General features: G+C 33.3%; 1 pseudogene; it reads left to right on the top strand.

Moving 5' to 3' along the window:
* The first annotated feature begins 9477 nt into the window (after nucleotides 1–9477).
* The window catches only part of LOC149192449 (calcium-transporting ATPase, endoplasmic reticulum-type pseudogene), an 87637-nt pseudogene continuing 85424 nt past the window's right edge, over nucleotides 9478–11690 (top strand).

Raw genomic sequence — 11690 nt, 5'->3', positions numbered from 1 at the left:
ATCATCACGTATACATTATATATATATATATATATATATATATATATATATATATATATATATATATATATATATTAATAAATTATTATTACAAATACCTGTGTGTATTTTACATCAAGCCTTCAAGCTATCAGTTTTCTTGCTTCAGCCATAGTTTTTAGGCTTCATTCATGGTTGTATATTTGCTTCTAAGTAGTAACATTACTTGCGTTAACTACATATTTACTTATGTACCTGTAATGTGCACAAATTTACTTAATGTTATTTTGTGACAATGTATTCATGATGTATAGAGCTTGGGAGCTTAATTAATGCTCCACTATTTCTACCATTTCAACTCCTCGTTCTTTCATACTTTTGCTGGAGCTTATTGCTTAGGATTATGGGTTATATCCAACCCTCTTCATCAAATTCAATACTTTCTTTCATCCTCTTCACTTTTATTACAATTCCAATATTAAGCTTCCTATTGTTGTGTGTCACCCACTAGAATCAAGACATTTCTCTTTGATATTAGCCCAATTTACCCCCTATGTATTTAGATCCATGCATTTGCTTGAGTTTACTTTGATGAAGGACTATTGAACCAAGCCCCTTGAATTGTCTTTTTCCAATTACATGACAATATGGAGTGCAACAATAATCCCTCAGATAATCTTCAAAAGCACTCCTCTTTTTAACATGCCCTAGGCACTGTTCTTCAATCAACCCAGAGGTTGTCTCTAGGAGGATTTTATATCTTCTGAAGCACTTATGCAACAGGTGATATAAAAAGCTACAACCGGATCCTTCACAACAATAGGAGTTGGAGGACCTTTTATGAATTTGGTAACCTCTACCTGATGTGGGGATTCCTTTGTATAATGATCTTCTTTACAAATTAGGCAAGGATAACAAGGTTTATTTTTCTCTTCAATAGGTTCATTTTTAGTTGGTTTCTCTTTTTGAGAAGCATTTTGTTTTGTTTTACCTTTCCCCTTCTTTTTACCTCCATATGGTTGATTCTTGCCAGTAGATGATTCTACGACATTAATTTCAGAAGTAATTTCCGGAGAAACGTTTTAACTGGGTCAATCTTGTATAGCCAAAGTCTGAGTGCTTTTAAAATTCTTCTTTTTACCCTTAGATTGATGGTTGACATAACCAATTACACCATTAGTGGTGTTAGATCCTGTAGGAGTTGAATCTGGTTGATCTAAAATTGTTGGGCGAGGTAAATTTGGGATTTTCTTGTAAAAGGCACCAGATTGTGTCTAGACTAAGTCTAAGTACTGGGAATGGGAAATTACCTGCTCTTCCATTACAACACCTCCCTTAGAAACATCCTCGGTAATGTCAAGAAGTGATGATTTTGTGAAGCGTTCAACCAAAATTTGATCTCAAATAAAAACCTTAACTAAATGATGCCTACGTCTCCATTCATGTATATGATCTAAAATTTAATTAGATGTTGATTGTTTTAGGGAAGTAAAAAGTTCAATACCAATGTCATATCGAATTGGTAGCTGGAAATGTGTGAAAAATATTGTTGCTATAGAGTTCAAATTATGGAAAGAAGTCTGAGGTAACTCAATATACCATTTGTTGCAGAACTGGTTAATGTTCATTGTAAAAGGCATAATATGATATAAGCATCAACTAATGAATTCGACGCACACCAAAGATGATATTTCATAACGTGATTTAATGGGTCATCTCCTGATTTACCTTCAAAATTCAGTATATCACTCGATAACTTGGTAGGAATCATCGACAAAAAAGGATAATAATAGATAGGATCGTTCATAAGTCAGGATAAATCTGGTAAATCTCAGGTTGCAATAAATGACAACTGCCGGTTTAGTTCTTGTTTTGGATTGTGATAACTTTGAGGGTTAAGTCCAACCCATGGAGAAGGATACCTAGGATATCCTGGAATAGCTTGCACGATTACTATTTTCATTCCTCCAGGGTAACCAGGTTGAATCATGCCAATTTTTGGTTGAAAAGGAACTTGATAAGTATTACTAGGGTATGGTTGACTCTGGAAAGATGGACTTTGACCCATTTGACCCAAGTAATATTGCCCTTGTAAAGGTTGAGCTTGCAAAGGTTGACCTTAAACAAATTGATTTTTAACAGGTTGACTTTGGAAAAATTTACCTTGAAAAGCTTGGCCTTAGAAAGGTGGGCTTTGAAAATATTGTCCTTGGAAAGGTGTAACTTGAAAAGCTTTACCTTGATAAGGTTGGCTTTGAAAAGCTTGGCCTTGATAAGGTGTTTTAATTGTCCCCGTACTAGGTTGTACGATAGGAATCTTTGTTGTAGACTAGAAAGTAGGATGAGTTTGATAAGAAAATGCTTGAGGGATAGCCTGTGTAGGTTGTGTAACATGTATTTGAGGGGTAACTTGGACAGCCGTTTGTGATACTCCCGAGATAGGTGTTTGAGGTGAACTAGGAACCGGTTGCTGAAGAGACATCCAAATAGTAGATTGAACAGGTGTTTGAGGTTTACTTTGAACAAATTGTTGAACTGGTTGCTGAATAGGTGTTTGTGGAACTCCTTGGACAGTTGTTTGTTGAATTCCCTATAAAGGTTGTTGGACAGGTATTTTAATACTTGGAATAGGTATTTGTGGAATAGATTTTCCAATAGGATGACAAGCTAATAAACTGGCACTTGTGGAGAAACTTGAAGCTGATGAGAAAAACAAGGGTTCCAAATAGTATTTGTCCCAGGATAAGGAGCACCAATCAAGGTTGAGCCACAATAGATTAACCCAGACTGACCTCAAGTATCTGACCATAATTTCTAGTAAAGGGTTGTCCTCTAGGTGTAGGATAAGCTTTGACAACAGGTTGTCCTCCAGGTGGAGGATAAGGTGGTTTCCCCTAGGCGGGTAATAAACACTATTGGGGCTTACTTGAGGATTACCTAAGTTACCGGATACCATGTGAACATATTTATATAATGCTAAATGTGCTTCGGGCATGGATGTCATGCTCTGAACAATAGACATAGATAAACTAGATGACCAAGTAGAAACTTGAGGGGAAGGAGTAGCTCCTGAAAATGTTCCAGTAAGTGACTGGTACCCAGGAGGAACTAAAGGACCACCATACAATAATGACTCTGGAGAGTTGGTAAACATAGAGGTATTAGTAGGTTGACTCCCAGGAGGAATAGTAAAAAGGAATGCAGTGATATGGAAGACCTTGACCTAAAAAATCCAAGGGAGTAGAATACCAAGGATTGGGTCGGAAAGGATCCAAATGAACTCTTGGAAAAAATATTGGTTCACCAATAGTAACTGGAGCATGAGGTGGTTCTTACTCCTTTTTTAGAGTAATATCTTCAATAATAATTAAACCAAGAGGTAGTCCAATTGTAATTATAAGCTTCCTTCAAGGTGAAGGTGGTGCGAGAGTAGGAGCTATAGCAACTGAAGGTGATTCAAGTTGAGAAATATCATACTCAGGTTCTCCAACTTCTGGTTCAATTAGTTCTATGTCTGAAACTTCTCCAGTATCATATTCACTTTGAATAACTTCAATACCTCCTGGCCCAGAATGAACTAAGCCTGGTTCTACTTCTTGGGTTGGAATCACTTCAGTTTCTTCTGTCTAAGATTCTAAAACTGTAGATGTTTCGGGTTTTTTTGAGGTTCCAAATTTTGTTGATTTTGACCTTTCTGATTTAATATTTTCCAATTGAATAGGTGTAAATTCAAGGGGTAATGACTACATTCTATGTGAATGCCTTAGTGAATCATCCACGATGAAATTTTATTAAGAAACCAAATAATATTCACAATCCACACCTAAGGTCTCTAAAAAGTAAAAACAAGAAAACAAACATGCGATAGCAAATTTAAGAGATCAAACCATGCAAACAAGATTTTCACAATGAAATCACTGGTTGGTGATGAAACCCAATGTCATAGAGATTAATGTGAAAAGTGGCTAAAGATAGAGCGGGTGGAACTAGTTACGCTGGAAACCTACTTAATGTACATGATCTGGTGCAAGTAATCTTCACTTATGCCATCTCGAGTGAATAATATCCTCCAAAAAGGTCCAAGTGAGTCTAGCCAATGTCTATTCCAGGTACAACAGAGACTTCCCCACCGCCATCACCATGGGCAGAGTAAAAAAGCTCAATCCCCTTGAAATTTCCTCAACATGGTTAATATGATGTTTACTTCCAAGTGACTCCCAAGTACCTTTCGGCACCATTTTTAATACGTGTAAATCACTCTACCATAACCAATGAAGTGGGGTCAATCACTCCACTGGATCCGACATGATCTTGTGCTTATCTCTTTTGTAAGGGGAGCTTCCGAGAGCCAAATTGTAGTAAATGCATTTACTCCCTATTGCAAGATTCTAATGTTTGTTTGCAACTTTAGAATGTTAACTCAATTCCCTATTGCAATGACCTACAACTTGAACTAATGTATGTGGAAAAGAATCCTAAAATAAAAAAAAATATCTAAATTGATTTTATTAGTGTTTTTTTTTAAGTTTTTACTTACTTAAAGCGTAAATGGACATGAAAATAATGGTGTTATAACTTTCTACAAAACCTTAATGCAATCGAACATGAAATTGTAATATTTTCTTTTCAATGAATTTCTAACTGAAGTAAGGAGAGAGTCTTTTCAAATTTTCAAAGAAAATGCAAAAAATCTTAATTTCCCACTATATCCCTTTTCATGAATGCAAATCTTCAATTTCGAATGACCCAAATGCAAAAATTAACTTTTAAAATTTCAATTCGCCTAATAACTCAAAAATCAAGAAACTTTCCTTTGACATACAATCACTCAAAAATTTCCAAAATGCATGAAGAAACCAATCAAAAACTTAAAATGAATTTCTCCTAATGAATGCTATGAATTTAATGTTGTTAAGAGTACAATTCTGAAAAACTTCAACACTGAAAGAAGAATGGCTTTTCGTTTCAAGTTCAACAAAAGAAGCACTTTCATAAAAAATACTCATTCTTGAAAATCATTTCTTTTCATTAATGAAACAATCTTTCACAAAAAAGTAAAATAAACACAAGATCTGATCTGTTCGAAAGAAGAAAGATAGGGAGACAGAAAACCAAGACCAATTGATATTTCTTTTGATAGATCTACAACACACCAGATGAAGCTTTTACCCTAATTTGTGAAAACAAGAAATTTCCAAGAAGACTCTTTCACAACACTCAATTGAACTGACATAGACTTTTTGAAGGTGTAAACAAGTGTAATCAAGCAGAAAAAACAAAATTTTATGGATTTAGTGAAGAGAAAACTCAAATTTTGAAAAATTATAGACATGTGAGCAAGAAATAGTTTAATCCAGTGCACATACACACTATTACTAAGGGCCAAGTGTGCATAAGTACACTCTGTGCCTAAAGATAAAGTGTGCACAACGGGAAAATTTTAGAAAAAATAAAAACAAGTCAAACAAATCATAAAATCCAGACTTTCAATATTTTTCAAACACTTAGAGAGGGCTATGACAAAAGGATCAAAATTCAAAACAAGGAGATGATGGAGAATGAGAAGTTCCCCAACAGAGTCGCCAATTTGTTAGGTGGACTAATCCTTCTTGCAGACAAGATGGATCTCCCTAGATCTCAAACAAAATCTAGTAACAAACAAGAAAATAGCTACTACCTTTCCTTAGCTTATGATTGATTGAAACAAGTAATATGTGAGGGATCACTTACAGGCTTAAAAAAGTTCTTGTTGAATTCCTTACATTGCCTTCCACATTTAGCTTCTCCTTGATGCTTTAAATACCATTCCATCGCTTTCCACAACTTATCCATGATGTTTCAAAGGAGATTTGCATAGACAGAAACACAAAAAGGATCAAATCATCTAGTATATAGAATGAAAGATAAATGAAACACTTAACTCATCATATATCATAAATTAAATCAATAACTAGTCTTCACCTATGTGAGTGGTCAAGGAATCTCACAAATGATATAAGAATAGACATGATTAAAAAATAAAAATTTCTTTTTATTGAATAAAAAAGGAGAAAAAACTTACAACCTCAATGCCTTGATGTTACAATCCTCTTCCCATGATCTCCAACCTTCTCCTTGGATGAAAATACTTCTAGCCCTATTTCTACAACATAATCCTACCTTTAGTGGTCCTCTCCAATATTCTAGCCTATGTTTTATTTATAGGCCAAGAGGAGGAGGTTTGGGATCCTCTTCCTAAGGGATCAGATCCACAAATGGTGCGATAGGGGATCCACAAAGACAAGGAAGTAGCTCTATGATGGGAGGGATTAGGCTTGAGTAAGCATCAACTCAAAGTTTTTAGTTGGGAAATATTTTACTAACAAAGATTCTAGACTTTACTTTTTATTTTTTTTACTTGTGTTAAGTCATGTGTGCAGGCCACAGTGTAAGACAGAGGGCACTTTTGCATAGAATCTAGTTGTCGCTTCTATGTATGTGCAGAAACTGGCTAGGGAACTGTGAAGATAGTCAAAAATAGGTTTTGGGCCTTGCTATATAGCAATTTCATTATATTTGGGTTTGTTTAGGTTCTAGCCTTGCAAGGGGATGATTTGGATTACTTTGATGGAGAACAAAAGATCCAAACCGACAGTCTTTTGCCTAATGTTACAAAATGACATGTAACAAGGAGGCGGGGATTAAGCACTATGATTACACAATGCACAATTCTTAGGGATAGTGGTTGTTTTTTTCATAGTTCCATGAGGCAAGGATGGCTAACTGGGGCTTAATATTTCATAGTGCATAGTTCAGGAAGTAAATATGAGGAGTAGTTGATCAGGCAAGTTGCAAAGAAAATAACATTTTAGAAATTGACTAAGTGTGGGATCAATGAGGTGAAAGATGAGACAAAAACATGTAAAATGACATGAAAATTATCACAAACTCATAGAAAATATACCACATAACAATGAAACACTCAACACCCAATATCAATATGTATCCATTGAAATGAAACTTTCCTCCAAGTGCGAGATTTGATACACCTTGCGACACTAGTTTTAACTGACACTAGTTTTAATTGCAACAAGAAAGTGCATAATACTTTAGGAATAAGTCCAATGCATGTCTCTATGATAGATAAAACCCATTAGTATAGGAGAAAGCATCATAACTACCTCTTAAAATTTGCGCTATGATGCCATTTCACAAAGAGCGACACTTCCCTTAACAAAAGATGACACTTGAAATTTCTTCACAGAGAGACTAAAAATCTTAGAGAACAAGTATGGAATGACTTTAACAATTAGAAACAATGATACACATGATTAAATTGAGGCTCAAAAGTTTGAATATAGGCCAAAATTTGGAGGGTGTTGTAGCAGCGACAACATGAACATACTAGGTCATTTGGGAATCTGGTGGTTTAGGGGTGTACAGAACATGCCCATGAGATTTAAACTCATATTAATATTCAACTGTAGAGGAAGACTAGTTATTGTTCTAGTTGTCATTGTTATATACATAAATGATTAAATTGTATCTGGCCTTTAATCCATTCAATCCTTAAATAAATATGCGGCATAAGAAAGGACCTGAATTCCTAGATATCTAGGGCTCATACTTTAAGGTTATGGCCTTTCCAGGTGGGCATAGCGATGTCATTAAAGGAGTTGGAGTTAAAAGTAATTCAAGGAGATAAAAGAGTAAGTGTCTAGTATCTTATTACATGTAAGTGGACTTGGAAACATATTTAGTGGAATGCGTGTTTAACCAGAGTCACATCATGTGGTTTTGTGAAACAAAATCTAATCCCTTGAGGATCAAAGGAGTCATTGTTTTAATTCTTATCTAGGTCCTCTAGACTGAATATCTAGCTAAGAAAACAAAATATTTGTGTCGTCCTTGATGGTCTCTCAACCCTACTAATTTAGTATAAATAATTTAAGCTAGAGAAGCTTGAGAGGTAGAGGATATGTGATTGTGTGTGAAATTTGAGTTTTTTCGTGGAACAATCATTGGTACAGTTATGGTGTTTCTATTGTGTGATGAGTGAGAATGAATAAACACATATCTTCGTGATCAAGAGCAGAAGAAGTTTGATAATGAAATCTATGAAATATGTGCGATAACGAAATAATTTTGGGATTAGGTATAAATATACAGACTGAACTGTATGCATAAGTGAAAGATACAAAATAAGGAGTGAAGAGGAGAATCATACAATAGTTGTGATCAAACAGAGTTGAAGATAAAGAAGGGATCTAATAGGAATCACATGTTGGTGCTTTCATTTCTCAAGGGACTGATGTATCTTGCTAGTTGGTGCCAGTAAATCAATGTAATATGAGATCGGTTCCTACAAAATCATTTAATAATAAAACATGTTTCTCATATATATATATATATATGATTATGATGTGATTGAAATTATATATGCATTGAAGTGTTTTGATTGGTTAAGCTTTACCATTATACTGATTCATATCCCTCTCAGTATAATCATATTTCCAACAATTGGTATCAGAGCCAAGTACCTTAAAGAAGAAGTTAACCATTGGAAGGTAGATCAGAAGGGATCACGATCAACCATAAGGGATCTTCTTCAAGCAAAAATACATTGTTTGATGAATCAAATTATGCATTTTGGAAAGTAAGAATTAGCTCCTACATCATGTCTCTAGGTACCTATGTTTCGTTAGTTGCTGAAAATGGTTATAAAGTTCCAATAACTCCTCCAACTAATGGACATGGAAAATTTCTCCATTCTAATAATGCAAAGAAAAAAATTCCATATTATGTGGACTATCAGACACAAATTTTGTCAAAGTGATGCACTCTAAATCATCTAAGGAAATTTAGGACAAGCTTCAAAGAAAAATGATAAGAGTTAGTTCAAAAGTATGAAAATGAATGAAGATGATAATGTTGTACCGTTATTTATTCATTTAAATGGGATATTCAATGCTATTAGAGGTCTTGGTGAGAAAATTAAGGAATTTAAAGTTATTCACAAAATGCTAAAATTCCTTCCCTCAAGATTTAATCCAAAAGTTTTGATCTATTGAGGAAATATCAGAACTTAAAAATATGAAGATGGATGCTCTTGATGGAATTGTCACTACATACAAAATGAGAATATAGAAGGAGAAGTCAGGATCAAGAGAATAAGAATTTAAAATAGCTAATGAAACAAACAAGCAAAAGATCCATGATGACTCTGGTCATGAACTAGATGAAGAGGAAGCTCAATTGGTGAGAAAGATGAAAAGAGGAATTATAATGTTCAAATGTAATATTTCATTCAAGTGTTTTGAGTGCGGTAGAATAGGTCACAATCATATAAGTGTCCTTATGAAAAATCAAATGATAGTGATGATAAATAAAAAGTCAATCTCATGACCATAAAGGAAGAGGATACATCAAAAGAAAAAGTTTGTATTGAAATATAATAGTGATTATGAAAGTGATGAATTCATGTCTGATGAAGAGAGAGGAAAAATCATATTCATAGCCATGGATGATCAGAATGTTGAAGAAGATATTGAAGGGGAAGTGGATTTTGAAGGAGAACTCATAAGTTCCCTGGAAGAGATAAGACGACTAAGGAAAAAGGTTGATCTATTACAACAAAAACTACAAAAATATAAGGATGAAGGATGTGATGTAAATTCGATCATTCTCTTGAAAATTGAATTAGAAAAAACTAAAAGAATAAAGCATATTCTAATAAAACAATTGAAAGATGAGGAAGGACACTATGATAAGTTGGAAGAAGAGATTGTCTCTTTAATAAAGGAACTAGAAAAAGTCTTAGATTAACTGAATCAAAATTTAAGGATAATAAAAGGTAATGAATAGTTAGCCATATCCTCGACTTTTAGATATATCCATTAATCAAAATTGGCCTTGGTTATGAAGAGAGCCTAAAAAACACCAAGGGAGATTCAAGCTCAATATCAGTAGAAAATAAATGCAAAGAACCTATCATCTATGCTAATGCACTCAAAAATAGTTTAAAGGGACATCAACATCATGAATCTTCTTCCATCAAAATAGGGTGAGTCATTCAAAAAAAGTTAAGATACAATCAAAGAAATAAAAAAAGGGTGGAAATGGAAACCACAAAATTATGCTAAAAGGCATTAATACAACTACAAATCAACAATATTATGTCTATGTCAAATAAAGCATGCAATTAAATTCAACAAAGTTATTCCCTTTAGCAGGAAATATACATCCAGGCACCAAAATTTCTTTTATGTATATTGCTACTCATGGAAAATTTTAGGGGCGAATTTTCGCCCTTGGGATAAATTAAGGGGTTTTATATTTTTATTGGGCGAATATTTTGTATCATAGTACATTGTTACAAATCGTCTCAAATTTAGTTTATAAAAAAGTTAGGTATGGAGGTTAGCCCACCTTATTTTAAGGGAGAGGGTAAAAAAAGTAAATTTAGCCCTTGAAATTTGGAGTTACATTCTTCCATTTTCCCTCGTTTTCAAGAAAATGTATTTATCATAGTTATAAATAAAAATATAAACACACTGGAGGTATGGTAAATAAATAAAAGCTCTTTTTATACTTACTCCAAGTTATGATAAATAAATAAAAACATAAATAAACTAGAGGTATGGTAAATAAATAAAACCTCTTTTTATATTTAGTCCATAACCCTCTTTCTATTTAAGAAGGCTCAAAAACTAGGTTTCATTTAAGTGAATCCTATGGGCCAAATACCATATTTATAAAAGAGGTATGGTAAATAAATAAAATGTTTTTTTTTTAATATTTACTCCATATGTCACCTTATATTTATGAACACACAACCGTATAAATAAATAAAAATATAAATAAAGTGGAGGTACCGTAAATAAACAAAACCTCTTTTTATACTTCAAAGGTATGGTAAATAAATAAAAATATAATAAACTATAGGTATGGTAAATAAATAAAACTTCTTTCTATATTTAGTCCATAACCCTCTTTCTATTTAAGAAGGCTCAAAAAAGAGGTTTTATTTAATTGAATCCTATGGGCCAAATACCATATTTATAAAAGAGGTATGGTAAATTAATAAAAATATAAATAAACGAGAGGTATGGTAAATAAATAAAACATTTTTTATATTTACTCCATAAGCCACCTTATATTTACGAACACTCAAAAAATGTGTTATATTTAGGTGAAGCCTATGGGCCAAATACCATGGGCCAAATTATTATTAATACCATGCAAAAAAACATTATTAGCCCTAATATTAATATTAATAAAAATAAAGATGGCACATGGTATTGACCCATGGTATTCACATGGAATGCAGCCTATTTAAAGGGGGCAATTAAACTAGCATAGATCCATATTTACTCTAGATCAAATATCGTGATATGCAAACTAACATAGAGTGAAAAAATATTTGATCCCTCTCAGGGCTTGGTAGAAGCATAGATCCATCTTTACTCTAGATCAAATATCGTGATATGCAAACTAACATAGAGTGAAAAAATATTTGATCCCTCTCAGGGCTTGGTAGATCAAGAGTAAAAATGGATCTTGTAACTTAATGTCACTTATACATTTTAACTTGGTTAAAATAAAAATCAATTATTAATTTTATTAATTTTTATAAATTACTAATAGTAGTTTTTAAACTCCAGGTCTATTATAACCCATGGTATTGACCCATGGTAATACCATGGTATTCATGTGAGCATAGACTATTTAAA

This window comes from Pinus tabuliformis, chromosome 2_2, assembly GCF_031772625.1.
Source record: "Pinus tabuliformis cultivar Carrire ecotype Pingquan chromosome 2_2, CPIR1, whole genome shotgun sequence".
In the NCBI taxonomy this organism is placed as follows: Eukaryota; Viridiplantae; Streptophyta; class Pinopsida; order Pinales; family Pinaceae; genus Pinus; species Pinus tabuliformis.
Note: the sequence above shows the minus strand (reverse complement) of the source record. Positions and strands in the feature narration are given on the sequence as shown.